The sequence below is a fragment of the Oryza glaberrima genome, chromosome 11, assembly GCF_000147395.1.
Source record: "Oryza glaberrima chromosome 11, OglaRS2, whole genome shotgun sequence".
NCBI lineage: Eukaryota > Viridiplantae > Streptophyta > Magnoliopsida > Poales > Poaceae > Oryza > Oryza glaberrima.
In genome coordinates, this window is record NC_068336.1 from 18331546 (window position 1) to 18342799 (window position 11254).

An 11254-nucleotide genomic window follows, 5' to 3' on the forward strand; every position below is an offset into this window, starting at 1 on the left:
ACCTTGAACTTTGCAGGTTGATCGATAAAGAAACCAAAGTAGTGAAGTTATGAAGAATAAAGTAAATATAAAATCAATAGAATCACACTACGATCACCTTATTGTTGACAATATAACCATACAATATTGCTGTTGAATAAAGTGCTCGCATTTTGCAAGCAATAATAGTTTATTTATCCATTGACTATCACATACCAAAAGAACAGATGGTAGCAAAGCTCCAATATCAGGAATTGCAGTTGTCCCTGAGACCCTGACAATTGCCAGCCAAAAAATCCCTAGATGCCAGTAAATTCACTGAAACTTTTTACAGCAAACAACATAACTGATCAATAATTTCTCAAATCATGCAAATGACCTGAGTCAATTTGTTTGCTACAATATTAAGAACCTACCAGTTATTAAAATCATTAGGGGGCATTCTAGGAGACTATAAAGAGAGTCCTGCAGAAATGTTTCGCTCCATCACAGTAAGATTTGGTCAAAGGGAAGCTATATGGTCCCTCTTTTGATCAAAACTTGCACCCTATGACATATATAGAAAATTAGATGTGCTAAAACAGAAGGCTGAAAAACCTAATTGTTTGCTCTTGAGAGGGCATGATAAATGAACATACCAAAAGCTCAAAACTAACCAGCAATGGGCTAGAGAGTCATGCTATAAAGGTGAGTGAATATATTACAGTGGATAACAGAAATATCTGGGGGAAAGTAGCATCCAAAACAACAAATTAACATGGCAGTACCAACAACTTAGTTATCCTGCTGGGACATGCAGATTCAGGAAATAAGTGGTTACTAGTCAATCCTGGGACATGCAGATTCTGGAAACTACAGTTTAGAAGAGATACATATACGGAGACATCAGTAAGCTAAAGGCAACAAGTTTCATGATGAAGACTCAAAACAACACTGTGAAGGAATCACTCTACGGCATAACTGGCTCTCCCAGGGTGAGATGGGTGTTCAACCGCTGCTCTACCCACGGCAACCACGTCTCCGTGATGTACTGCCTCAGACCCTCCATGTCTGCTCGGGCCTGTACAATCTGACCACGGAGCCGACCACGCGCAGCAAGCACGGCATCGATGTTCTCCACGTCAAAGCTCCGAGATGGCTTGCTGTCCGGTGGAAGGTTAAGTGCACGGAGAACCAAAATACGACGATCTTCTTTCTCTTGCAGCAAAAGCCGTTCCTCCACTGATAGGGTGTTGCCTCCCAACGTGATCAGGTCATCCTGTGCAGCCTTGACAGTGTCAGTTAATTCCTTCTTAGCATACATCAGATCCTCACAACCTTCTGCAAGAACCCTGAGGAGGGCTACAGTCTCATCTGAGACAGTCCATCTCCCACTGGTAATGTTCTCATCAAGTAGCTTCAGCACCTCTCCCGCGTCCTTTACCAGACACTCTGTCATCGTGATATGGATTGGGGGTGGAAGGCCCACGAGGCGACGGGCATCCTCTATGCCACAAATGACATGCTCTTCCTGATCCATGCAAATGTATGAACCTGACAACATTTCATCAGTTAAATCACCCCTAGTCAGGTCACTTTTCAAGAAAACAACAATTATTGTTTCACTTATGATTTGAACAAGTAACGACTGCTTGTTTCAATTTATGGAGGAAAATAACAGAATATGTCCGTTGTTTATACACACTGAGAAAACCTTACATGAGCTACTGTACCATATTTGAATTACACATGCGCAGTATGAAGCTAGATGAATATTCATAAATTTTGACAATTGACACAGGACAAAGATGTACATTAGAAACTCAATAGTGCACACCCTTGTTTTTCTTCCCAAATAGTCTGTCTGGTCAACCAATAATATCATAACTAGCTTTCAGGACTAAAAACAGACTAAAATTCCATATCTCATGTTGCTTCATAAATAGAGACTGGAAATACTTGTTGTCCATCTCTACCATTTCCTGGACAAGAAACACAAACTACTCCCTAAAGAAAACTATGAACCACTTCTCCTTTGGGTTGACAAAGACAAAACAACACTCTCCTGACTTCAATTTCTGTGAGGCTATTACCGTACCCTGAAACAGTCATGGCCCAATAATTTACAGTCCTTGACAAAATTGCAAATCTTTTGACTAGTGAGCAAAAATCACTCTGAGGAAACTACTCAAAGGGACTGACTATAATTATGGCAGCTGTTTTGTCATAAAAAAAGGTCAGATTTCCAACATACGTGACAATAATTAAACAAGAAAAGTATCAACAAATAGCATTTTCAGATGTTTGGCATGAAAAGACTTCTTGAGAATAGGTATTAGACAAAAATAAGACATTTACAATGAAGAATAAAAAAATTTATGGCCAATCGTAAATTGTAATTCCAATACAAAGAAACAGTACAAACAGCTAACGGATCAAATTACAAGCCAAATATTACACCATAGAGTTTATATCTCCAATGTACGCATGAACAGAAAACAGCCTGTGAATTTAACCATTTGCCAAAAGCACCGCTTTACAGTTCAGAAGCATATTGCCACGGATCTAAGGCTAGTTTGATGGTCATGAATTCGAGTGAAGAGATCATAGTGACATGTTGACACAAATATAGCTAAAATGCTACACAAAATACCCTAAAAATCAAACCCAAGGACGCGGACATGCCTGAATGCCTGATCAGTAATTGAAGGCCCTGGCTGACAGTGGGACAAGCACAGGACCATAGTAATTGGGAATGATGGCCAACTGTGGGAAGAGTTGTGCGCGGGCTGGTTGGCGGAGGGGACCGACCAGCAAATCTAGGGTTAGTGAGGTGGCGTGAACTTAGGGGTTAGGGGTGGCAGCTGCATACCTTCACTGGAGGGAAGCCAATAGACGCCGATCGACCGTTCCTGAGGTAGTCACCCTCCTCTGATTTGGTCCGGCACGTGAACAGTGGCAAACGTGCTGAGACCTCGGACCAACCCTGTCGTGTGGGAAATTGACAAGATACCATCAGTTAAATTCACTTTTAAAAGAAAAAAATGATTATTTTTCCTGAGTTGTAGTCTAGACACAACAAACAATTATTTCAATTTACGGATGAAAATAACAGAAGATAGATGTTTTTTGTCCATACACACTGGAAAGCAACCTTATTTGAGTGCTACTATACTAGTATTGAGGCAAATGGCAGAATCGTTTACATACGAGCAGCATAAAACTCGATGAAGCTTGTATAAATTTTGACGATTGATGTAGGGTAAAGATGTGGATTGGAAACTCCGTACCCTTCTTTTTTTTCAAATAGTCCATGTGAGTCAAGCTAAAACAACTTTTGACTAGTTTTCAGGACTATATAATACAGACTAAAATTCTGTATCCCATGTTGAATCATAACAGAAGCTGGCAATAGTTTTGTCCATCTCTACATTTTATGCACAAAGACAAGAAGCAAATATGAAATACCTTTTGGGGTTTTGACAGAGACAAGACAATAGTGTCCTAACTTCAATTTCTGTGAGACTTGCTACCATCCTCTAAAACAATCAAGGCCACAATAACAAAACAACATTGCCCTGACTTCAAACCCTGTAGGTGTACCATCCTAAGGAAAAATCAAGACCCAGAAATTTATAGTCCTCAACAAAATTGCAAATCTCTTAACTCAACCTCTTAGATGAAACTACACCAAAGACAAATCCTAGTAGGACGTACAATTCAATCACAAAGCAACATTTTCCTTATCTCAATTCCTGAAAGCCTACTACCACCCCCCGAAACAATCGAGACCCAACAATTTATAACGAAACAATTGAGACCGAATAATTTATAACCCTAGATAACATCGCAAGTCTTCCTAACTCGGTGCGCGAAAATCACTCGATGAAACTACACAGATAATCCCCAAAATCAGACCCCATACAGTACTATGCGTGCCCGATCTGCAATCGAGGGCGGTGCCCGATGGCGGGACAAGCGCGGGCCCGATCTGTAACGCGCGTGCGCGCGCGGGGGGGGGGGGGGGGGGGGGTTTGATGACCGACGGCGGGACGAACTGGTATGGGGTTGGCAGGCGCGGGCTACCGGCCGGCGAACCTAGGGCTAGCGAGGCGCCAAGGCGGCGCGGAATTAGGGGTTAGGGGTTTGCGGCCGCGTACCTTCACCGGCGGAAAGTAGGGAGGGTGGGAGAGGGGGGGTTCGTCGGTGGCTGCACGTCGGCGGCTGGCCGTCGCCGAGGTGGTCGCGCTCCCTCTGCTTCGGCCCCGGCGGCGCGTGAACGTCGGCGAACGTGCTCCGACCCCGACGTGTGGAGGCTGCGCAATGGGTTTATATATGGGCCGGGCCTGCCTGTAATTTCAGGCATCTTTGATGGCCATTCTCATTGGTGGGCCAAATGTGACGAGATCCGAGAATGGTTGTAATCGGCCGTCCGACCAAGACAGAAAAATCGGACACCACGCCGATGCCCCCCATACTATCTACTCCTACGTACTAAGTCTAAAAAACTTCGAATCTATCGATTGATATAACAAGTTTCTCGGGTGTTTCTATCTGCAATCAACTAATTGCTAACTCATTCCAACCATGCATATGCATGTGTCAATCTTCAAAAAAAAATTATCTTAAACTACTTATCCAATCTAAAATCCGATTACACCGTTGTATTTGTTGGAATTAAATTGTTATAACAAAATATCACACAATTATATTCCGATTGAAGAAAAATATAAGTTTCAAACCATTAATACTTCATGTTTCATACATTATAGCGATATATTTCAGCATCTGTTTTTATTATGTTTCACAAAATTCTCGAAAAAAATGCCACTACCCTCCCATCTTTGTATACTCCATCAATGCTTTCATGCATGCATTTTAGCGGTCTTCAAAATTATTTTTCTTCTAAACTATTTATCCAATCTATGATTTGATCACATCATTGTATTCGTTATAATTAAATCTTTATAACAAGATATCACAGGATTATATTTTGGTGAAAGAAAACATATGTTTCAATCTGTTAACTCTCGTTGTTTTATAAGTGATAGCGACATGTTTCAACGTGTATCTTCACTGTGTTTTATAAAATTTTTAAATGTTTCAGTTGTTGTTTTTTGTTTCATCATATAGAAGTTAATGTTTCACTTGTTGGTCAACTGCAATATTTTGAAAGTCCGATATATTTTTTTGAGAAATCAGACATCTGATGGGTAGTTTTCTCCAACAATACCAGCAAATTGGAGCAACGTTCCCTCTAAAAAATGCATATTGGAGCTGATTAGACAAAATTGATATATTTTTTTGCAAAATCCTCTCAGTTTAGTATTAACCAATGACACATGTGTGAGAGAACACATGCATGTCTTTTTTGCTATTGGATATGCATGTCTTTTTCCCTCTTCTTATAAAGTTTTCTCTCAAATTACTTATCCGATCAACAATCTAATTACACCATTGTGTTCGTTGCAATTAAATCTTAACAACAATATCTTACATGATTATATTACGATATAAAAAAATTTATGTTTGTAAATTACTTTTATTATATAGGTAAGTTACTGTTATCATATATATATATATAAATTACCTTAAGATTTGACTAAATTACTTCTTATACATTCATAATGCTCTAAGTTGATTATTTTTATTATTGTATATAGTCAATTCTATAATTTATGGACATTAAATTTAATTTTTACTTCTAATGTTGTACCAACTTATATCCATTTTGTGCTAAGTTACTTTTATGATTGATGTAAATTACTTGTAGACTTTATTAAATTTATTTTTAGACTTTATTAAATTTACTTTCATAAATGCATTTTCTTAAAAATCTTCTGTAAACTTCACTTGTGAATTTACTCTACATAGTTTCTTATTTCAAATCAGTCACAGTGTAATTACTTCTACTACAGTGAGTTACTTCTATTGCATAGCTAAGTTATTTCTACAATTTAAATAAATTACTTTTAAATTAATAAAATGTTTCAATATATTCAACATGGATCTCGTTTTGTCACATGCTATATGTAGAGTACAATGATGCAAATAGATTTTGAAAATAATACGTGATTTAAAATATATAAGTTATTAAAGAGGTTAAATCTAAAAGTAATTTTTATATATGATAAAAGTAACTTACATATATAATAAAAGTAATTTTCAACATATATATTTTTTTATCAGAATATAATCATGTAAGTTCTTGTTGCAAAGATTTAATTGTAACGAACACAACGGTATATCAAACTATAGATCGAATAAGTAGTTTTTTAGAAAATTCAATAAAAAGAGGAAAAGGCATGCACTATTAAGTATACTGGTAGCAACCATAATGAGGTTGCTGGATATGCCTAACCAGCGACCGTCTCTCGTCGTAGTCATGTCCATTTTTTTCTAGCTAGAGCACATGTGAGAAGTGCACTACCAGAGTATCCATATAGGAGGTTCCAAGAAACAGTGGTATATGTGAGAATTGTGAGGGGAGATATACAAACAAATGTGTCATCTGGGTTTCGATATTTTCCAAGGAAAAAGGTACTTCGGCTATAAAATTGTCCAGTAACAGCCAATCAGACATATTTATCTCATTTACTGCTAAGGCCTCATTTGAAACAAACTAGATTTAAATTCTATATGGAATTTCCTTATTTCGCCCATATACTCATACTATAATTTCGCCCGGTCGGAATTTTCTTAGTTGTTTGTTTGTTTCAAAGAATTTGAGTTTTCTCAAAATCCTACAAAAATTTCATTAGACTCCAATGATGAAGGATAAATAGTGACCAAATTTATAAATATAGCATGTCTTATGCATACTCATTATGCATATGCATGTCACATCCTAATCAACATCAGCTTTATAAAATTAACCTTGCCAAGTCATTTTGGACCTAGTTGTTCGCACGAATTACACAAGTTCGTACACTAAAATGAGTAATTTACAAGTTCACATACTAAATTATACCTACCTAACAAGTTTGCGTACCTTCAATGCAATTTACTGTTTTTTTTATTTCTGTGTTGACTGGGCTACCATGTGGACACCACTTCAACGAAAACCACTGTTAATGTTGTCGAGGGAGCCATTTTATATGGTTTTAATTGAAATTGCATGTATGTCCCTAATTATTTTAGTGATCAATGACAATCTGATTATTGAGGACTAATGCTTGTAGTTGCGAATTCCCCCTACTTATTCAAAAACCTTCCAAGGTCCACCTCATGGTATCCAAGTTGAAAGGGATAAGTTGAACAAATATGTTCGTCATTTATTGGGATGTACTATTATACCAAAATTGGGATTATCTGCAAAAAAAAAAAAGGTAGAGCATGTTATGAGTGTCTACGTGGTGGACTTGATTTTACCAAAGATGATGAAAACGTAAACTCACAACCATTTATGCGTTGGAGGGATCGTTTTGTCTTTTGTGTCGAAGCTATTTATAAATCATAGGCCGAAACCAGTGAAATTAAGGGGCATTACTTGAATGCGACTGCAGGTACATGCGAAGAAATGATTAAAAGAGCTGTATTTGCGGAGGGAATTTGGGGTTTCTATTATAATGCATGACTACTTAACCGAGGGATTCATCGCAAATACTAGTTTGGCTCATTATTGGCTCATTATTGCCGTGACAACGGCCTACTTCTTAACATTCATCGAGCAATGCATGCAGTTATTGATAGACAGAAAAAAATCATTGCTGTGGGAGATCATATCCATGCTGGTACAGTAGTAGGTAAGTTAGAAGGGGAATGTGGAATGACTTTAGGTTTTGTTGATTTATTGCGTGATGATTTTATAGAAAAAGATCATGCTCGCGGTATCTTTTTCACTTAGGACTAGGTATCCATTCCAGGTGTTATACCAGTGGCTTCAGGGGGTGTTCATGTTTGGCATATGCCAGCTCTGACCGAAATCTTTGGAGATGATTATGTATTGCAATTTGGTGGAGGAACTTTAGGACATCCTTGGGGTAATGCACCTCGTGCAGCAGCTAATCGGGTGGCTTTAGAAGCCTATGTACAAGCTCGTAACAAAGGGCGCGATCTTGCTCATGAAGGTAATGAAATTATCCGATCAGCTTGCAAATGGAGTCCTGAACTAGCCGCAGCTTGTGAAGTATGGAAAGCGATCAAATTCAAGTTCGAGCCGATAGATAAACTGGATAGCTAGACTAAGTAGATAAAATTAGATAGAAAAAAAAGTCGAAATAAAAAAGAAACGGAATAGAAAGATTAAAATCAGTTACGAAAATGCAGTAATTCTTGTTTTTTCTTCTAATTGATTGCAATTAAACTCGGCTCAATCTGTTTTCAAATTGAGCCGAGTTTAAATAGATTTTGATATGATCATGAGGCAAATCGGGATTCCTCTATTCTATATATTTATAAGATATAAAGGTGTAATATAATAAATAAATAAATACAAATTAAATAAATACAAATATAGTATTATCATATGATAATGGAATCAAATACGCAGTATTTACAGAAAAAGTTTTCATTTATTGGGAAATAATCAATGACATACAATGCATTACAAAATGTATAATCATTACACTTCAACCGGGTTATTCTATTCCACTTATAGATAGAGAAAATAACTAAAGGAGAATGAAAGAAAAAAAAAACAGAGTTTGGAAGTTAGACCCTTTTATAGTACTCTTTCAAAAAAGATGGCATTTTGTAACTTTTAACAAGCACAATCGTGAGTCAACAAGTGACTCGAAATGCCCGTAAGCAAAGAGAATTTATTTTCAAAATGGTAGAACTAGATGACGAAGTTTTCTATAACCTTGATGAAGAGGTAGTTTTAGTTTACGACTCCGATCAAGAGCGAGAAGTCCGACATCGGTACCAGTGCCGCCGGCCTCACTGTGGCATCCCTGCATATATTGAGCTTAGGTCCAGCACCGACGCTAGCACCACCAACCTCGTCCTAGGCGCAATGCATGAGGCGAAGGGAGAACACGGTTGTGTGATGGCTCGATACAAAAGGGGAACAAGGAGGAGGGAGTTTGGGAGTATCGAAGGCAATGGAGGCACCGGGGATGTGGGGTGCTGTGGTGAAGGATGGTGATGAGGGTTTCGTCAATGTGCCACTTGTTGGCTTCAACGTGGTAAGGGGTCCATTGTTGGCGTAAGCAGTGAGGCGGAGCGGCGAGCGGCATTGCCTGCCCGTTTATCGGAAGGGAGGCAACAACTGACTCTGTCACCAGGTCCGACTCCCCTCCTCTCACATGTTCTGCCTACCTCCACAATGTGTGTGTTGCCCCGCTACTACCCTACTACCCCTCTACAGTCGCCCACTACTGGAGAAAGGGAGCGAGAAGGAGGTAGAAAGGGATTATGACAATGGCGGCTGACATGGAACTGGAGTCCTACCTTTATGGCCGATGCATGTGCTGTCCTGCCACTTCCTTGCTGCCTTTCCTCAACCTCGCGCCGCTCTGCTTTCGCCGGGATAGGGATAGAGAGAGGGCCAGAGGGGGTAGGGAAGAAAGGGGTGAGAGAGGATGATGTGTGACCTGGTCATATTTTTGTTAAGAGTAAAATGCATTGGTGATACATGAACTTATCAAGTGGATGCAATTTAGTAAATGAACTTATAAAATACTTATTTTCGTACATGTACTTGTCCGGTGCGTGTGAACCAAAATGACACTACATGGCTAATATTGATGATTAATCTTGATGATTTAGGTGTTGATTAGGATGCTACGTAAACATATACATGAAAAGGTTGCTACTTAGATATACATTGGTTCAATAAAAAGAAAGAATGAGACGTAGTGATGGTAAAAAAAAAATAAAAACCAAGCAATGATACAAGGGTTAGAAATATATGAAATTCATCATTTTAATGATGAAGGATAAATTAGTGACCAAATTTATAATAGATATAGCATGTCTTATGCATACTCACTACGTATATGCATATCACCTCCTAATCAAATTACACAAGCTCGTCCACTAAAACGAGTACTTTACAAGTTCACGTACTAAATTATACCTACTTAACAAGTTTGCGTACCTTCAATGCAATTTACTTTTTTTTTAATTTCTATGTTGACTGGGCTACTACGCGGACACAACATCAACCAACTTAACATATGAAATTGCGAAACAACCAACTTCAATACATTTTTATAACAATATTAACAAATTTTACCAATAAATACTTCTTTAATTATTATTAACATAACATAGAAAAATAATTTGGGGGTACTTTTTGCATCTGGGTCCCTTGCCGCCCGGGCCCAAATGCAAAAAGTACGAGCCACAAACTCTTTATGGGCTGCCAAAATTGCATTTAGGGGCGGCAAGGGGCTAAATGCAATTTTGGCCGACGGCGGCAGACGGCGCGGTCGACCCACCATCTACCACGTCAGCTTGCCGCCCACCTCTGGGGCGGCAGGATCTATTTTTGTAATTTTTTTGGCATGTGGTTTTGCTTGTAATTTGTTTCGAACTTATCGATGTGTTTATGTTTCGTCGTGTAATGTCAGACTTCGGCATGTCATGTCTTTAGGTCTCGTGATGTAACGTCAGACTTAGGCACCCGTGTCTTTAGGTATGCTGATGTAATGTCGGACTTCGGCATTTAATGTTATGTTATATTATGTTATATTATCGAACTCTACATATATGTTAAATTGCACGTCATCGTTATGTACCCTTAGTAACGTTTGCAATATTTAAATAGCCTGTACTTTTGTTGTACATAATAATTCTTATGATTTTATTACTTTTTCATAATTTTACAAGTTATCTTTTGTTCTACATTACTACTTTTTGAATTGTTCTAACATGAAACACTATATTTTTCAGAGATGGCACGTCAGGATACACCTGAGTTGTTGGACCCGGCGATAGATCACCGACACCGGTCTCACCTTACTGCGGTGCAGGGGGCTCAGCTTGGGACGTTCCGGGCACGGACGTGCGGTGAGCTACATACGGTTCACGACTCCTTTGTCGAGAGGTACGAACAGTGTATTACTATAAATTAGTTGCGCTGTAATAATTTTTATAATGGCATATTAATTTGTTATTGCAGGTTGCGTGAGGCCGGCCTCCTACCGATCTGTCGGCTGGTGGAGGCTGCCGCCGGCGACACAGACCCAGCCAGACGCTGGAATGTGGACCGGTCCCTCCTAGCAGCTTTGGTCGACCGATGGATGCCAGAGGCGCACACTTTTCACTTGCCGTGCGGTGAGGTAGCCCCTACCCTACAGGACGTATCGTACTTGTTGGGGCTACCGCTCGCGGGAGACGCTGTTGGGCT

At 39.0% G+C, this 11254-nt stretch overlaps 1 long non-coding RNA gene and 1 pseudogene across 1 annotated transcript; one reads left to right on the top strand and one right to left on the bottom strand.

Annotated features, from left to right (window-relative positions):
- Positions 1-656: 656 nt before the first annotated feature.
- On the bottom strand, positions 657-4282 carry LOC127754909 (uncharacterized). Its single transcript, XR_008012914.1, has 3 exons — positions 4119-4282; positions 2831-2944; positions 657-1512 (listed from the first exon to the last, which is right to left on the bottom strand). It is a non-coding gene; the product is annotated as an uncharacterized LOC127754909 (long non-coding RNA).
- Positions 4283-6998: 2716 nt separating this feature from the next.
- Positions 6999-8140, top strand: LOC127755740 (ribulose bisphosphate carboxylase large chain-like; annotated as a pseudogene).
- Positions 8141-11254: the final 3114 nt, after the last annotated feature.